Consider the following 15,256-nt stretch of genomic DNA (forward strand, 5'->3'; position numbering starts at 1 on the left):
ACAGCATAATTAGAAGGGAAAACAGCGGGTAAGCAAGGCCAGCAGAAGATCTAGCAGGAGGTACTGTCAGAGTCGGACTTGCTGACGAGAAGTCCGGGTGAGGAGCATTCAGAGACATCTTACTCATTGCTTAATGTTCACATTCTTTTCTCATCTGATAATGTGCTAATAATTCACCTCCTACCAGAGGCGGAACAAATACTCAGGAATGTGTTTCAAAATGTGAGTTATTCGCAGCTTTTGTACTTTCACATGAGCCTTTCGATAATCTACCTTGAAGGGATGAAGTAGATCAGCAACATGTTGAAATAAGCGTTTCTTTTAAAACCTTAGGTTAAATAAACATAAAAATGAATGTAGGAGTTGAAATCATTAGAGACTCCAAAAGTAAATGAAACTGCAAGCAGTAATTTTTTGAACATCAAAATCAACCTTCATAAGCTAATTACAAGTCCCTCGTGGGCTCTTTAGCCACTAAAAAGAACACTATAGAAGAATATTAAATTACTTAGTGAATTTGAAAGAAATCCCCTGAAACTCAAGTGAAGTGGTAGGTCGGAGGGTCCCATGACATGTGCTACCAGAAGGTAGGTGTAGCCCAGCTATTCCCATCTGCCCTGTGCACCTACATTCTACAGAAGCACGGGGGCGTGCGGGTGAGCTGTGTACGCGTGTTCTGTGTGTGCATCTGAACTAGGCAAGCCACGATTGTGACAATGACTTTCTTTCCTTCTGTTTCCTAAGCTTTGTCCTCTGAATAGGAGAATAAATGATCCTATAAAAATCACTTTGCATTGGCATGGCTTTCCCATTGTTTGCTGGGGTGGAGACTGGATTCATGCTTTGTATAGTTTGCTTGTTTTTGTTACTAAGCATTTTGGTGAACTTGCCACAGGGGAATATAAAAATTAGGCAAATGAGCATAGCTGAATTTTTCCTGGTGTATTCTAGCATTCAATTTCATTAACTCATTTGTTCTTAATAATTGCTCAGAGAAAAAAGAAAAAAGAAAAAAGTCACCTCACAGTTCTTCAAAATGAACTAAGGCTGCTTGCTTCATTTCTGGGGATTTATATGGATTTTTCTGCTCTTTTGTTCTTGAAAACATCTAAACTCTCCATAACACTAACTCCTTTCTGTGGCTTTCTCTTGTGACATTTTCCCTCTGAGCCACAGATTACATTTTGGTTCTACCTGGCCATTCTGCCTTGTGCAAGGAAGAAATTTTTTCTCCACCCAGCTCTCCTATTGCCATTGACCTCAAGTACAGTGGAGCAAAGTAATACTTTTATACTTTGTTAGCAAGAGCTGGAACATGACATCACTATCCGAATATGTCTTATGGTAGAAAAAAAAAACCCTGGGAAAAAGGAGACATTGCTATGACCCCAACCAGCAAGACAATTTTTAAAAGTGATTTAATCCCTCTCAGGCTATATCCTCAATCGTCCAGTGGGGATAGTGAAAGTTAGTTTATATCCCCCGCCCCACTGCCACTGCTCCAGTCATGATGCAAAGACGCTGGGGGGGGGGGCAATGCATGTGGAGAGGGTGTCCCCAGAGAGGGTCGTGGTGCTTGCTGGTGGGCTCATACCCATCAGCCTACCATCTACATTCACCTAAAATGAGTCTCAGCACCTAAAATGTGTTACTTGTAAAAGCTTTGCTTCCAGCATCTTTTTACTGGAACATATTTTGTTGCTTAGGTTTTTATACATAATTCTAAACTGTTGAAGATATTGTCAAATATGTGAACATAAGAAAACAGGAATGTTTATTTTCCAAAATTTCTAATTTAATTAGTCGCACCCTTGCTAAAAGGGAGAAAATGTTACAGTTCCAAGGCCATATTGGGTTTGTTATGCCAACAAATAATATTCCAATATTTATGTCTATGTCTGCTTGGACATTCTGTCATCATAACACAAGGATATTCATATGGAATTGCCCAACAGCACTCACCCAAAACTGAACTCACGCATTACAAAAGAAATGGAGAATGGGACTGTAGCCCTCCAGGGGCCCACAATGGGGAGGGGCGGAGGTGGAATCTTTGTCAGACCTGTAAGCCCCAGGACTAGTCCCCCAGAGCCAGGTTCCTCAAACAAGCGGAGCCACATGTTTGTCTCTGTGGAATTCAGTCATAATCTGTGGTAGAATTTGTGTGATGGGCAGACATGGGCACTTTCACTGTGCCTCTAAGCAGTGTTTCCTGGTGGCAAAAATGTTGCCCCCCATGGGACATCTGCCAGGGTCTGGAGGCATCTGCACCTGTCACAGCTCAGGGCTAGACTTGTGACTCCTGGACAGAGCCCAGGGAGGACCCTTACCAATAGGTGTCTGTCAGTGCCCTATAGAGCTTCCCAAAACAGAATTTTCTGGCCCACAACATCAACAGTGCCAGGGTTGAGAAACCCTACATTAAAATATTTTAAAAACTGTATCTATCAAACAAGAATCTCATTCAAAGACTCAGAGTTTGCCAATGATTTTGAGGCAATTACCTAAGAGAATGGGAAAAACTAAAAGAGCTACAAGAAATATACTGAAAAGAATTGCTCAGGCCTTTAAGATCAGGAACTTTTCATTTACATTTATTTATTCATTCACTCATTTATTGTACCAGGGATTGAACTCAGGACCTCATACTTGCCAGACAGGTGCTTATGCTGCTGAGCTATCTCCTCAGCCCCAGAAAAATATTTGAAAAATAAAAATGTAAATATTCATCCTAACATCCCTAAAATAACTAAATTTAAAGGTGCTAGTGATTTTTACAATTCCGTGTTTTAAAAAGCACTGGACATATTTATTGCGGGAAAGAAAGCTTCCGTCCAAGAAAGGGAAAGAAGGGGGTCCAGAGGGCTGCCAAGGACCCTCCCCTTTCTGTGCATGATTTCTATGCAAAAATATCAGACTGTTTTTCAAAAATACCATGTCTCTCTCCTCACCACAAAACATCTAAAAATTCTAACTAAAAATATCATATTTTTTTTGGAAACCTGGTAGAATATGAAAGAAACAACAGGAAGCATATAGGAGCCAAAAACACAGAGTGAAGATCAGGTTGGCATGAGGCAGCTGACACCGAGGTTCTTGGGGCAGAGGTGGCAAATTCAGTTCTGGAACTGCTCAGTTTTAATGATCAAATGGGGACAAGATCTACGCAAAGTGTCTGTGCATGACAGTTAAGGACATGAGGCCTGGAGCTGGAGCTCACAGGCAGAGCACTCCCCTAGCATGTGGTGACCCTAGGGCTCCACCCAACCCTGGAAAACAAAAGGCTCCAAAACTAAGATTCCTGATAAAGTTGGGAACTTAGAACCCAATATGAAAATAAAGCAATGTATTTGTCTTCTCCTGGTTCTGTATAAAGAAAACAAAATAACCCAAGAATTAATTATCATAAAAGGGAAGGCCAGACAACCCAACAGATTGAAGTGTTTGCTTAGGCAGATGAAGGGATCAGGGTGCAATCCCAGGGATGCTGTGCTGGCCCCGCCCCGGGGGCAGGCTGAGACTGGGCCTGTTGGTGCATGCCTATAATCCCAGCTCTTGGGAGGCCGATAACAGGAGGATCACTACAAGTTAAATCTGTGTAGTGAGACCTTGTAGACCCTGTACTAAATACATTTAAAAAAGAATTAATTATCACAAACCAGGTTTCAGTATATTTAATATGCAAATATAATATACACTGCCATGTTCTCTAAGAAGCCCCAGTTCAAGGGTCTAAAATAAGAAACACCAAATTAGTAATCAGCAGGGAATACCTAACAGAAGAAAATGCCCACTCCTACAGTCACGCCTCGTGACCAGCTGTCTCTCCTCCTGGCCTATCACAAAGCAGTCAAGAACAGTGTTTCACCCCACCCTGCCGCCCAGCTTGCCTTCCTTCTGTAGCTCTCCTTTCACTGCCAAAGAAAAATTAGGGCATAGTTCTCATTTCAGCCTCCACTTTCGAGGGAACCTTAGCCAAATTAGGGACTCCAATAAAAGAAAGCCTGTTTGAAGAGCTGCAGCTCTGTCCTGAAACCTGGAGGAAAAGCTGACCATGCAGAGGATGGGAGGAGAGTAGCTCTGGAGGGGAACCACATGCTTAAAGGCTCTGATATGCAATAGTGTGCAGAACCATCCAGAAACACAGAGAAGGTGACCATAGGACATGGGAGTCTGCAACACTCCCTAGGAGCCCAAGGATGCAGGACAGAGCTCTCCAGCGAGCATCTGGCCTGCAGAACAGTGTGTGTGTTTCTAAAATAGCTGTCAAAGGTTGAAAATAAAGGCATGTTATACAATAACTTATGGATTTTGAAAAATTCAAAGTGTCTGCCAGGAATGGGCCTGCACTGTCTCAAGCTGGAGTCAGCTGAGCCAGCCCCCTTGAGACAAGACCTAGTCTCATGTGCACCGCTGTCTCCACCCAGGCCTTTCCTTCACTTGGATTGGATGGGTGGCCTCTGTGGGCACTTGAATTCCCAATTCCCAATTCCTGCAACTGAGGTTGCAGTTTAGGTCTAAAAGATCTCCAAAAGTCACGTGTTCAGAGGTGAGGCTCTGAGATGATGATGGTACCATGACAGCTCTGACATCGACTGCTGGGAGCGTAAGGTGATGGCAAAGTTAGTGGGGACAGAGTCAAAGGGAGCAGTAGCCAGAAGTGCTGGGGGTGCAGCTGGCCCCTGGCCCCTCCTTCTCTGTTTTCCAACCACCATCACTGAGTGCCATGCCCTTCCACCTGGTGTTTCGCCTCACGACGGCCTGCAAGCAGTGGAGCCTATGGACCAGGGGCTGAAACCTCTAAGCCATGACCCAAATTAAACCTCTGTATGAGAAGTGATGAAAAATTACCCAGGATCTTACAAGTTATAGTTAAAAACTTAAAAATTGGATTTTATTTGAAAACAAAAAATAGCTTTGAAGAACTTTAGGCAAAGAAATTGTGTGATCGTATGTGTCAATTCCATTCACTGTGTAAAAATAAACAGGAGAGGATAAGAATGGGAGTAAGGGTACAAATGAAACCTGCATGAATCCAGTGGACAGACTACGGCAGCTCACAACAGAGTGGCAGAAGCGAAAATGGAGAGGTAGGAATGGATTCAAGTGTGTCTTCCAAGCAGAAAATATGATATTTACTAATAGATTGTTAAAGATGAGGGAAAAATGACCTGAATTCTATTATCAATACCTAAATTCTTCTACAGTTGACAACTGAGCAAACAATATTAATTGATAATTCTCACATTAGTGGAAAATTTGATGCCAGATGCCTAAAAAAGAAGCTCTTATGTCCTCAGAAATTTGAATCCTATAGGTAAGATTAATGTAAATATATGTACGTGAGATGGTAAAAATACACAGTGAATAAATTTTTTAAATTTATTACAGTAAAACACATTGTTGTTAATCTCCCTAAACGTGCTTTCCTCCCTTTGAGCACACTTCACCCATCCTTCTTCCGCCAAGCAGCTCTAGAAACTGTCTTTTACAAGCATCTTTATGACATGGGATGAAAAGCACAGCGAATGCTGCTGCCCAGCTCTGTCCCACAGAAGGGCAGGATGTTGTGTCCTCCTTGCCTTGCCCACAGACCTGCACCGTGTGACTCCTGGGTCTTCCTCAAAAGTCAAAATGACCATAAAAGGCAAATCATTCAAATCAATTGAGGTACTTATGACAACTAAAGACACTAAACATACTTCCAGAACTGCTTCAAAAAGTGGCCAGAGACCAGCGAGATAGCTCAGTGGGCTACACACCTGCTCAGGCAAGCATAGGGACCAGGGCTTGATCCCCGGCACCACATGCCATGCCACCCCTGCCACCCAGATCAGGCACATGCCTGTAATCCCAGTATTGGGGATGCTGAAAACAGGAGGATTGCTATGAGTCTGAGCAGTGAGTTCGACCCAGGACCAAATACATTGGGGTGGGGGGCAGAACAATAAGATAAGCGTGGCTGAGATGGGGGAATATTTTGAGGTGAATTAATAGCAATGTGTCTTTTATTGTAATCAGTGTTTTAAAACTTAAACATTCACTGTATCTTTGAATCATATCTCATATTTATAAGTCACCAAACTAAAAGAAATACAGCTGTAACATAGCTCATAACTGACATTAATGGGGTACATTACAGTCATACATCACATTTGGTTTTCATAATATGTAAAGGTAAGCACTATTATTATCCACAAGTTAAACAGAAAAATAAAATCAGGGGAGTTAGATAACTAGCTTAAGATCATACAGACTGTAATTGGCATTTGGCTCAAGCAGACTGACCCCACTACCCATTTTTTTCAAATCTGTACACTAGATTTTTTTTAATACATGAAGTGGGATCACAAATTTCCCTGTATACTGAAATTAGATATAAAAAAAAAAAAGTAGCTTCTTTACCTTCCTTACAAGCCCATCAGAAAAGGAAATGAATCTTCATCAATATTGCTAAAATCTTACCCAATTTAGTAACTGAAACAGTCCCCATACAAAACCTTCAGAAGCCTCTAGGGGAAAAAAATGCAGGCTCTGAAAGTTTCTCAGCCTGGCCTCAGACCTGTGCCTGCAGTACGTGTGTACAGCGCCGCACACCTGTGCTCTCCAACATGGTGTCGGGTGTGTGCAGAACTGTGCTTTATAGGTGGGAAGAGAACCATATGGTTTTTTCAGCCTGGGCTTGATGTCCAGACCCACCTGGTTTCTGCGTGCCTGCTGGCATTCATAGCTGAACTCCTTTCCTGGAATTATCCTTGGTCTGGGCTCCCACTTGCTAAGAGTTGCATAGACACAGCCTGATTCTTAACAGTGCTACAGAACTCCTAAGACATTTCCTAAGTCCTGCCATCTGGCCCAGCAGTCTCCCTCCTACCTCTGCTTCAGCATGACTTCCACCTCAACAAGCACACGGGCTAGGTTGGCAACATAACTTAACCATCACTCGCTCAAGCGGGACACTTGTGCAACTGGAAGGAGGCTCTGTTACGCACACACTGGGCCAACAGGAATGAACAAAAGCAGTTTCCAATAGGAACATAGAGCAGACTCACTACTTCTCAACTTTGTTGCCTGTAAAGTATCCCCTCCAGAGGCTCCAAGAACTGGATCGCAATTATGCCTCGTAGGACAAAAGGAAACCCAAGAAAGCTACTTTACTAAGCCTTCCAAGCACATTGCATAGCCCGGGTTGGTCGGTTGTGGTTGAGTCCTAGGACGGATAGGGCTGCCCAAAGGCAGTCTTTCAGATCCAAATGGGAAACAGCTTCCCACACCACAGTCTAGCTCACCTCTTGCTCTTCAGGCCAAAGCCCAGAGAAGGAAATGGCTGGCGCCACAGGGGAAGCTTCTCTTTCTTACAGAAATCCCAAGCACGACTTCTCTGGACTTTCCTTCTGCCAAAGGAAAACAGAGGTGCAGGCTCCCGAAGCCTCGCTTTGAACCCCGTTGTTGAAGGCAGACATGGCCTTTCTGCTTATTCTTAGACCTTTAGGCCTCAGGTCCCAGCTTTAAAAGAAAGCTATGAGTGAGAAATAATTTAAGGAAGGAACTGGAAATAAAATGGGAACTTAATTCCTGCAAAATAAAATATCCACTAGCATATGGAAGGAAAGCTTTTCAGTCTCAGGAATGTTCTGTCAACAGTAAGAGAACTATTTAATGCCACTCAAACTTAATATTCTTGACACAACTTCATAAACCAAGTTAACAGATGCCCTCTGTGAGACAAATGTCAGATCTTGGAGGTCAAAATTCAGCTGATCATAACTGACATCCTTTTCTAAATATTGCACCATTCTGTGATTTTTATCTTTGAATGGCCAAAATCCTTTATATATCAGGTTTGCACTGAGGGCTTTGCTTAGTCATTCAAGTGCCTTAAACCTAAACTGTGCATCTTAATGCTTTCCAGAAAAGCCGAGTGGATTTCCAATACGGGGCAGAGGTGAGTGAGAGTCCCTGAAGAATGGGACGTCTGAAAAGCCTGACTGGTCTGTGATTCCAGCTAGTGCCAGGCAGTGGCAACAAACACATCTCAATGTACATCACTGTCTAAGTTGATTTTGAGATAACCTTAGCCAAAAAAGTCTGCATTCCAATGAAGTCTCCAACAGCAAGCAACTATATAAACACTCAGTAATCAAGGTTATAGGACCAAACAAAAAGAAGCCAGGTGGAGTTGGTCTGAAAAGGTTTTATATATTTATGATGAATAAAACTAACGGAAACATCTGAAGCATCTTTGAAATGCTAAGAATGAACTAGTAGAGAGCAACTGTGCTCCAGAGAATGCTGAGGTATGCAAGGCGTGGGGGCTACGCATCCAATAAATTATTTAGAAAGGAGAAGAAGGTTGAGTTCATGTTTAGAAGACTTTCTGCTAACTCATCAAGTTAAACTCGCCTTCTAAACTCTAAATTCCCGAATTTCCATCATAATTTCTTGGGAATTTGTATTATACAACTGAAAATTCCCAGAAATACCACTCTTTGTTATGTATACAGACAAGATGGGACTTAGCAAAAGAAACTGTGTGAAATTTGGGTAGTTCTATAAAACATCTCTAGACACTTCAACTTGATGGAAATGGTCCTTAAATGCCATGTAAAGAAGACACTCTGCTCCACAGTGCACATCATTATCGCAATTGAGAATTTAGAAGCTTGTAAGAAGACAAACTCTTTTGGAAAATTTTAGGTAAATCTGAGAGGCACAGAAAAAAATATTAGACAAATAATATATGTCATATAAAGTAGAGATTAGCTCACTCTCAATTTTTCATGGCTATAGAGATGGAAATTACATACATGATTGAAATATATCCTCTTTTCAATATATTTCTGTAGAAATATATGAATAGAATCTTACTGGCCTGCAGCTTGCTGTGCAGCTCAGGTTGGCCTTGAGCCCCCACCCTCCTGTCTCGTCATTCCACATACTGGGATTATAAGGATGTACCACCACACCAATCTAAGACACATCTATGAGATTAAGTATCATACATCCAAATTTCAGACACCCCAAACTTTTATACATAAAAACTCAACCTAAACCACAGGGTCTAAATCAAACACTTCTAAATCACTCAACTAAAAATTATTTCACTGTGATGTGGTAGTACAGGGCCCCAGTTGTCACTCCTGGAGAAGGGGACCTGGTTCCCCAGCAGCACAGCACATGGAAATTTGTGAGCATTGACTTAGGCGCTTACAAGCCCCTCTGGCAGGGCCCCCAGCCCAATGCTTGATAAAAGTCAAATGTATCCTGAAAAGGGTTCTGCAGAGAAATAGCACCAGCTAAACACATAAGACAGACAGACAGACAGACAGACAGAGGTATTTAGATAAATAGATGATTGATAATTTGTTATAGAAATTGGCTCACGCAATCACAGAAGATAAGACCTCCTTTCATCTGCAGCTGAATGGTGGGCAGCCAGTGAAGCTGCTAGTCTAATTCAGTCTGGTTCCAAAGTTCTGCAAAGTGAAGCATGGGGCAACGATGTTACAAATCTGCTCTGAGTCAGAAGGGCCAGAAGCCAGGAGCACTCATGTCCCTGGTAGGTGAAGATGATGGTCCCAGATCAAGCAGTCTACTTGCTTTGGGAATTCAGGGAGTACTCTCACACTGGTGAGGGTAACCTCCTCTACTTGGTCTACTGATTCGAAGTAGTTAGTCTGCCAGTGTTTAAAGATATCACCATAGCCACAACCAAAGTATTTCACCAGCTATCAGGCCTTGTCCAGTCAGGCTGGTGCCTAAAATGAACCATCTCCAGCTCTCTAGTGGGCAGAAGAGCCCCACACCTTACCCTCCTTTAGAGCTCATAGCAGCTCCAATAGAAGTCAAGAGCCCAAACTGCTTGCTCTGATGGTGCCCTGAACACAAGTTGCCGTCCACCTCTAGATGTCACCCTCCTCTCCTTTCTCCATCTCAAAAGGAACAAGCAAATAAGCAGCCAGCATCTTGCTTGGAGAGGGAGAACCTTACTGTGCTCTTCAGCTCTCCTTTGCTGTGGCAAAAGTCAAGAAAATCAAGCTAAGCAAGGAGAGGTTCTCTAGGCTCGTGAGTTCAGCGGCTTCCACCTGTAGCTGCAGGCCTGAGGAAGGCAGGACATCAGGGAAGGACACAGTGTACAGAGCTCTGCATCCCTCGGCAGCCTGAAGCAGAGAGAGAGAAGCCAGCAAGGCAGGACAGGGACATGCACCCCTCGAAGGCTTGTGTGCCGGCACCGCCACCCCACCCCCAGTCTGTTCAGCTATGAACCCAGCACAGGCTTCATCCACTCGACAAAGTCGGGCCCCTCATCTCCCAATCCCTTCCCCTCTCCTGTGAAGTGCATTGCATCAAGCCCAAGAGAGATACGGCGCTGCAGAGATGTGGCAATCTGGTTTTACACAGAAACTCACTCTCCTTTTTCTCACAATAATTAAGTTACGTTTAACTGTCTGATTGCCCAGCTAGGTGGTATTTCCCAAGCTCCTGTGCAATTAGCTGTGGCTTTCTGAGTAAATTCTCTCCACAAGAACAGGAGTGTGGCGCGCCACTCCTGTGTCTGGGCCCAAGACCACGGAACACAGTCCTCTGCTCCTTCCCCTTCAGCTGGCTGTAACCCAGGGATGGAGCGTTCTCTTTTGACAATGGAAGGCATTACACCAGAGGGCCGCATAGCAAAACAGGAAAGGAGCCTACGTCTAAAGAACTGCATAGAGCAGACCTGCACCACGACCTCTGACTGCGGTATGAGGGAGTAACTTCTCTACTTTTTCAGCCACTCAGAGATATGAGCAAAAGATATAGTGAATGCTTATGATTTTTAAAAAATGTATTACAGTGAAAGGCGTGGCCGTTCGTGTCCTTCAGAATACTCCCTTCATTTCAAGCACCCTGACCCCGTCATCCTTACCACTTCCCAAAGCGGTTCTGGTCCTCCTCCATGAATGTCTTTTGTTGTTGCTTTGCGGAACCAGGGATCGAACAGGCAGAGAAGCGCTTATTCCACTGAGCCATCTCCCCCGCCCTTCTATGAATGTCTTTAAGCTGTCCCGGCTAACTCCATGTCCCAAACGAATTAAAAATGTTTGCCTTCCACGGTCATTTTAACCTTGTGGAAGAGACAAGCTCCGTGGCCCAGATCCAGGGACCTGAACGGGGCGCGGAGCCCCGCGCTGCCGCCCCACGCTGCCCGTCTTGGGGTGCGCTCAGCGGCAGCAGCTCTCCGCGTGTCTAGCTGGCCTCGCCACACTCTCAGGAAAGAGGACTTCCGGAGCTGCTTGGGAAAGTGTTGCGAACGGTGGGGGAGGGCTCTCTGAAGTGAAGGGAGTATTTCGAGAGGAATTAGCGGCAAGGAATCATTTACTGTCACTTTTAAATGAAATGTGCATCCTGTGTTTCTCGCATACCTCATATTTTTGGTCACCTTACACTTACCGATGTGGAAAAGGAAATACATTATGAAGGGCAAGACAGAGCATGCAATAAGAGGATCTTCTACTAAAAGGTGAATCTTCTAATTTTAACCCAGGTTGAGTACACCTTCTTCAACCTGCGTGGGATCAGAAGTGCCTCCGATTTCAGGAGTTTTTGTGTCTTGGTGTTTGGAATATTTGCATATACATAGAGACTTGGGGAATTCAGAACTTCACCATGTCATATATATATATATATATATATATATATATATATCTTCTACATACAGCCTGAAGGTGATTTCATGCAATTTTTGAGGGCACCTGTGTGCTGCCAGGGTCAGGTGTGGAACTCTGCTCTTAGGCAGCCATGTTGATGCTCCGAAAGTTTGGCTGCGGGAGCTTTTCAGGGTTTAGACTGGACTAGGCAGGTTTAGGGTGCAGCCATGGTTTACGAGCCCTGTCCATCACCAGGCTAGTGGTGGGGACCTGTCAACACCACCTTGTGTCTTCTTTAGAAATAATCCCACAAGGTGTGTATCCCACCAATTCTCCAATGTTTCATTGCAGAATGAAGCTCTGGTGGCCCCGGTGGCAATGAAACACCGTGTCCTCATTGGTCACCCCTAGTCACTTAGTCGCTTCTTCTCCTTCCTTTCCATACTCTCTGGACACCCCAAATGAACTAGTTGCAATCAATCCACCCTGGGATCTGCCTCTGAGAGAACCCAAGCCCTAATGGGCCGCATCTGTTTTGTGTCCAACATCTCACACTTAAAACAATTCTTCAGAGCAAGCCTGACCCACATAGCAAGACCCTGTCTCAAAAAAAAAAAAAAAAAAAAAAAAGATAAAGATAAATGAAATCAAATGTAGACATAACTGATTAGATGAAATGGTCTGTCCCAAGCCTTTCAATTGTATGTGAAGCACACAGAAGATAGTAAAAGATCTTTATTCCGACAGTAGCAATTCAATCTGCATTTTCTGTAATGGATTTAGGAGTGTTTTGTTCGATTTTATCTTCTGATTTTTTTGAGAGCAGGTCCTTCTCACTATGTAGCACAGGCTAGCCTCGAACTCACTATGTGACTCAGACTGGCTTTGAAATTGTGGCAGTCCTCCTGCCTCCCCCTCCTGAGTACTGAGATTATAGGCGTATCCCACCAGGCCTGGCTTCTTTTATGTTTTAAGTTAATAATCTTGCAGGGAAAAAAAATCTACAAAAGTTGAGTTGAAATAATGATGTTATAACTGGTGTGGAAGTATTCAAAATATTGGAGGGAAAAAGGCTATCTGTTTACACTTTGGCGGCTCTAGATATAATCTAAACATCACATTCCTAAAAGCATATGCAATATCACTCGCAGTCAGCCTAGGCAACAGGGCTCCTCTCCTGGTCAGCTGTACTCCGCTGCATGACCTTAACGTTTGGCTATTTGTAGTGAACAAACCCTGTGGCTGAAGCTAATGTCAACAGAAACGATGATGGAGGAGAACAGTAAAACACTAAAAACACTGAGATTATCTTCAAAAATGTAATGAGTCAGTGCTTACCCTCATGGTCAGATTTTTATAGGAACCACTACATGCTATGAAGTCTGAAAACTGCGAAAGCCAAGGAAGCGAAGCTGCGCTTCACAAGTCTCCGGCCTCACAGCACACGGAGCTCAGCTGATGCAGCCACATTCATGCAGCTTTCTTATCCAGGAAGATCACGGTAATAAAACAGGAGTGTGTGTGTTAGAACTGTGCATTTATCTCGCGTATAAACAGAAGTGTAGATTTGGAAATATGCACTGTCTAACTTACAAGTGCTCAACATTTCATGCCCACATAAACAAAGGCCTTCCCTGTCTCCAGAGAGGCCTGTGCTTTTCGTCTGTCCTGCAGCCTGCCAGCCAGATACTCATTTTAATTAAATCATGGAATGTAGGATGGTAGACTCTAAATATATTTCATGCCTTAAAGTCCTTCTGCTACCTGAGTTTCCATTCAGACTTGCACAGCCGAGCCTTATCTCGCGCTCTCAGGGCTGTGGATTAGCTCTTGGGGGGCTGCGTGACTGGCTGTGCTGCGACACACAGCTGCCACCCAGAACTCCGGCTCCTCTTCTCTGCAATGAAGACGTAAGATTACAGGAGAACAACGTGACCTCCTGAGGGGGGATATAAGTATCCCAAGTGCTTTGTAAAAACTAAAATGACAGAGCTTAGATGACATAAAAATGTGGAACAGTAGCAATTATTAAATGAATACAGGGTGTGCCGGACTCTCTACATTCCCAATAAAAGCACAAGAACGAAGGAGGGGTTATGCAGGTTTGATTTTAAAATTACCAACCTCAGCATATTCTCTGATAGTACTAATTCAGTATAGAGCTAAAATATTCTAGGGTCAGCCAAATAGCTCAGTGGATTAAAGTGCCTGCAAGCAGGCGCAGGGGCCAGAGGTTCCATCCCCAGGCCTGCCGTGCTGCCCTGCCTCAGGGAGCGCTGAGATGGTAATTGATACTGAGTGTGGTGGCGCGCCTGTAATCCCAGCTCTTGGGAGGTTGTAAACAGACAGATCACTATGAGTCTGATCTAGTAGCAAGGCCCTGAGCACCCTGTAGGCCCTTCTATAAAATACTAAATAAACAAATAAATAAAATACTTTAATTACATACAAAATGAGTATTTTTCTTCAATGTGTTCAACTGCTGTTTAAAAGTACTTATAAAAATTAAGTAAGTCTGGACATAACAATGTGAAACTTTCAGATGAAAAGTATATCCCCATTTTCCACAGTGTGAAGAAGTCTTCAAAGTCTCTGGGGTGAAGGGGAGACACTCACCCCTTGGCGAATCCCAGCAGTACAGGAGCCTGCCTGCAAGCCCCCTTCTTATGAAGGAGTTCTGGTTGTGTTTATAATGGAAGATTTCAGGTGCCATTCATTGATGATGTTTCCAAGCACCTGGTCAATAAAGTAATTGTGATAGCCCATCTATTTTGCAGCATGTAGGGAGACAAGACCATGTACTCACAGAATTTTACTTTGCTTTAGATGATTCCAGTAATGTGTTTTGTTGTTCTCCACTAACGTCCATCCGCATCTGCAGAAACGGTGCCTAGACGTTCGCAGTTTTCAACACAGGTGGCTGTTCCAGCACCAAGCACCACCAGACTGAGGCTCGTCCTAACACCGGCGGTGTGTCAGCGCCACCTGCTGGCCCTCTGGCTTTACGCAGTTAGAGTCTCGAGAAACCCTGGAACCTCTAAATGCCTGACACTCTAAATGCCAACCTAAAATAACTTCATGTGCAATCTGAGAAAGAAATTTTGCATCTCTCCACCTAAGACTCCTAATATTCAAAGAACATAGGATGATGGAGTTCTTGATACAAGAATGACATCCAATAATTGGAAAAGAATGAAAGATTTTTTTTTTTTTTTTGTTCCTCGAATGCCTTCAGGGCACTTTTGGCCAGCGGGAGAGTTGGGAGGTTCGAACTCCAGCAACCTGAGGCTGAGAGCTTTGTGGAAGCAGCCACTTAAAGGCCTGAGCTAGGGCCAGGCCCCCGAAAGATTTTTTTAAAGGACTTCTCCCCAGTATAATAACAGACTGAGAAAGGAATTCCCACTAGATGATAAAACTATTGGTTAAAAATTAATGGTGAGATTATAGCCAGCGCCCAGGCCCTGCGTGTGAGTGGAAGTTCCTCCATCAGACAGGCTGGGTGTGGATCCCTGCAGCAGAACTCTCTGCAGAGAGGCTAGAGGCAAGACCCACCCAGCTGATCCGGAGCAGAACATCTTGTCAGCATAGCTCGGAGGGTTCACCTCCAAGGGCTGCAGCAGGAAGAAGTG

General features: G+C 43.9%; 1 protein-coding gene across 1 annotated transcript in view; it reads right to left on the bottom strand.

Annotated features, from left to right (window-relative positions):
* Positions 1-15,256, bottom strand: part of Filip1 (filamin A interacting protein 1) — a 248,756-nt gene that overhangs the window by 217,326 nt on the left and 16,174 nt on the right. The window lies entirely within an intron of this gene.

The sequence above is a fragment of the Octodon degus genome, unplaced genomic scaffold, assembly GCF_000260255.1.
Source record: "Octodon degus isolate 3935 unplaced genomic scaffold, OctDeg1.0 scaffold00061, whole genome shotgun sequence".
In the NCBI taxonomy this organism is placed as follows: Eukaryota; Metazoa; Chordata; class Mammalia; order Rodentia; family Octodontidae; genus Octodon; species Octodon degus.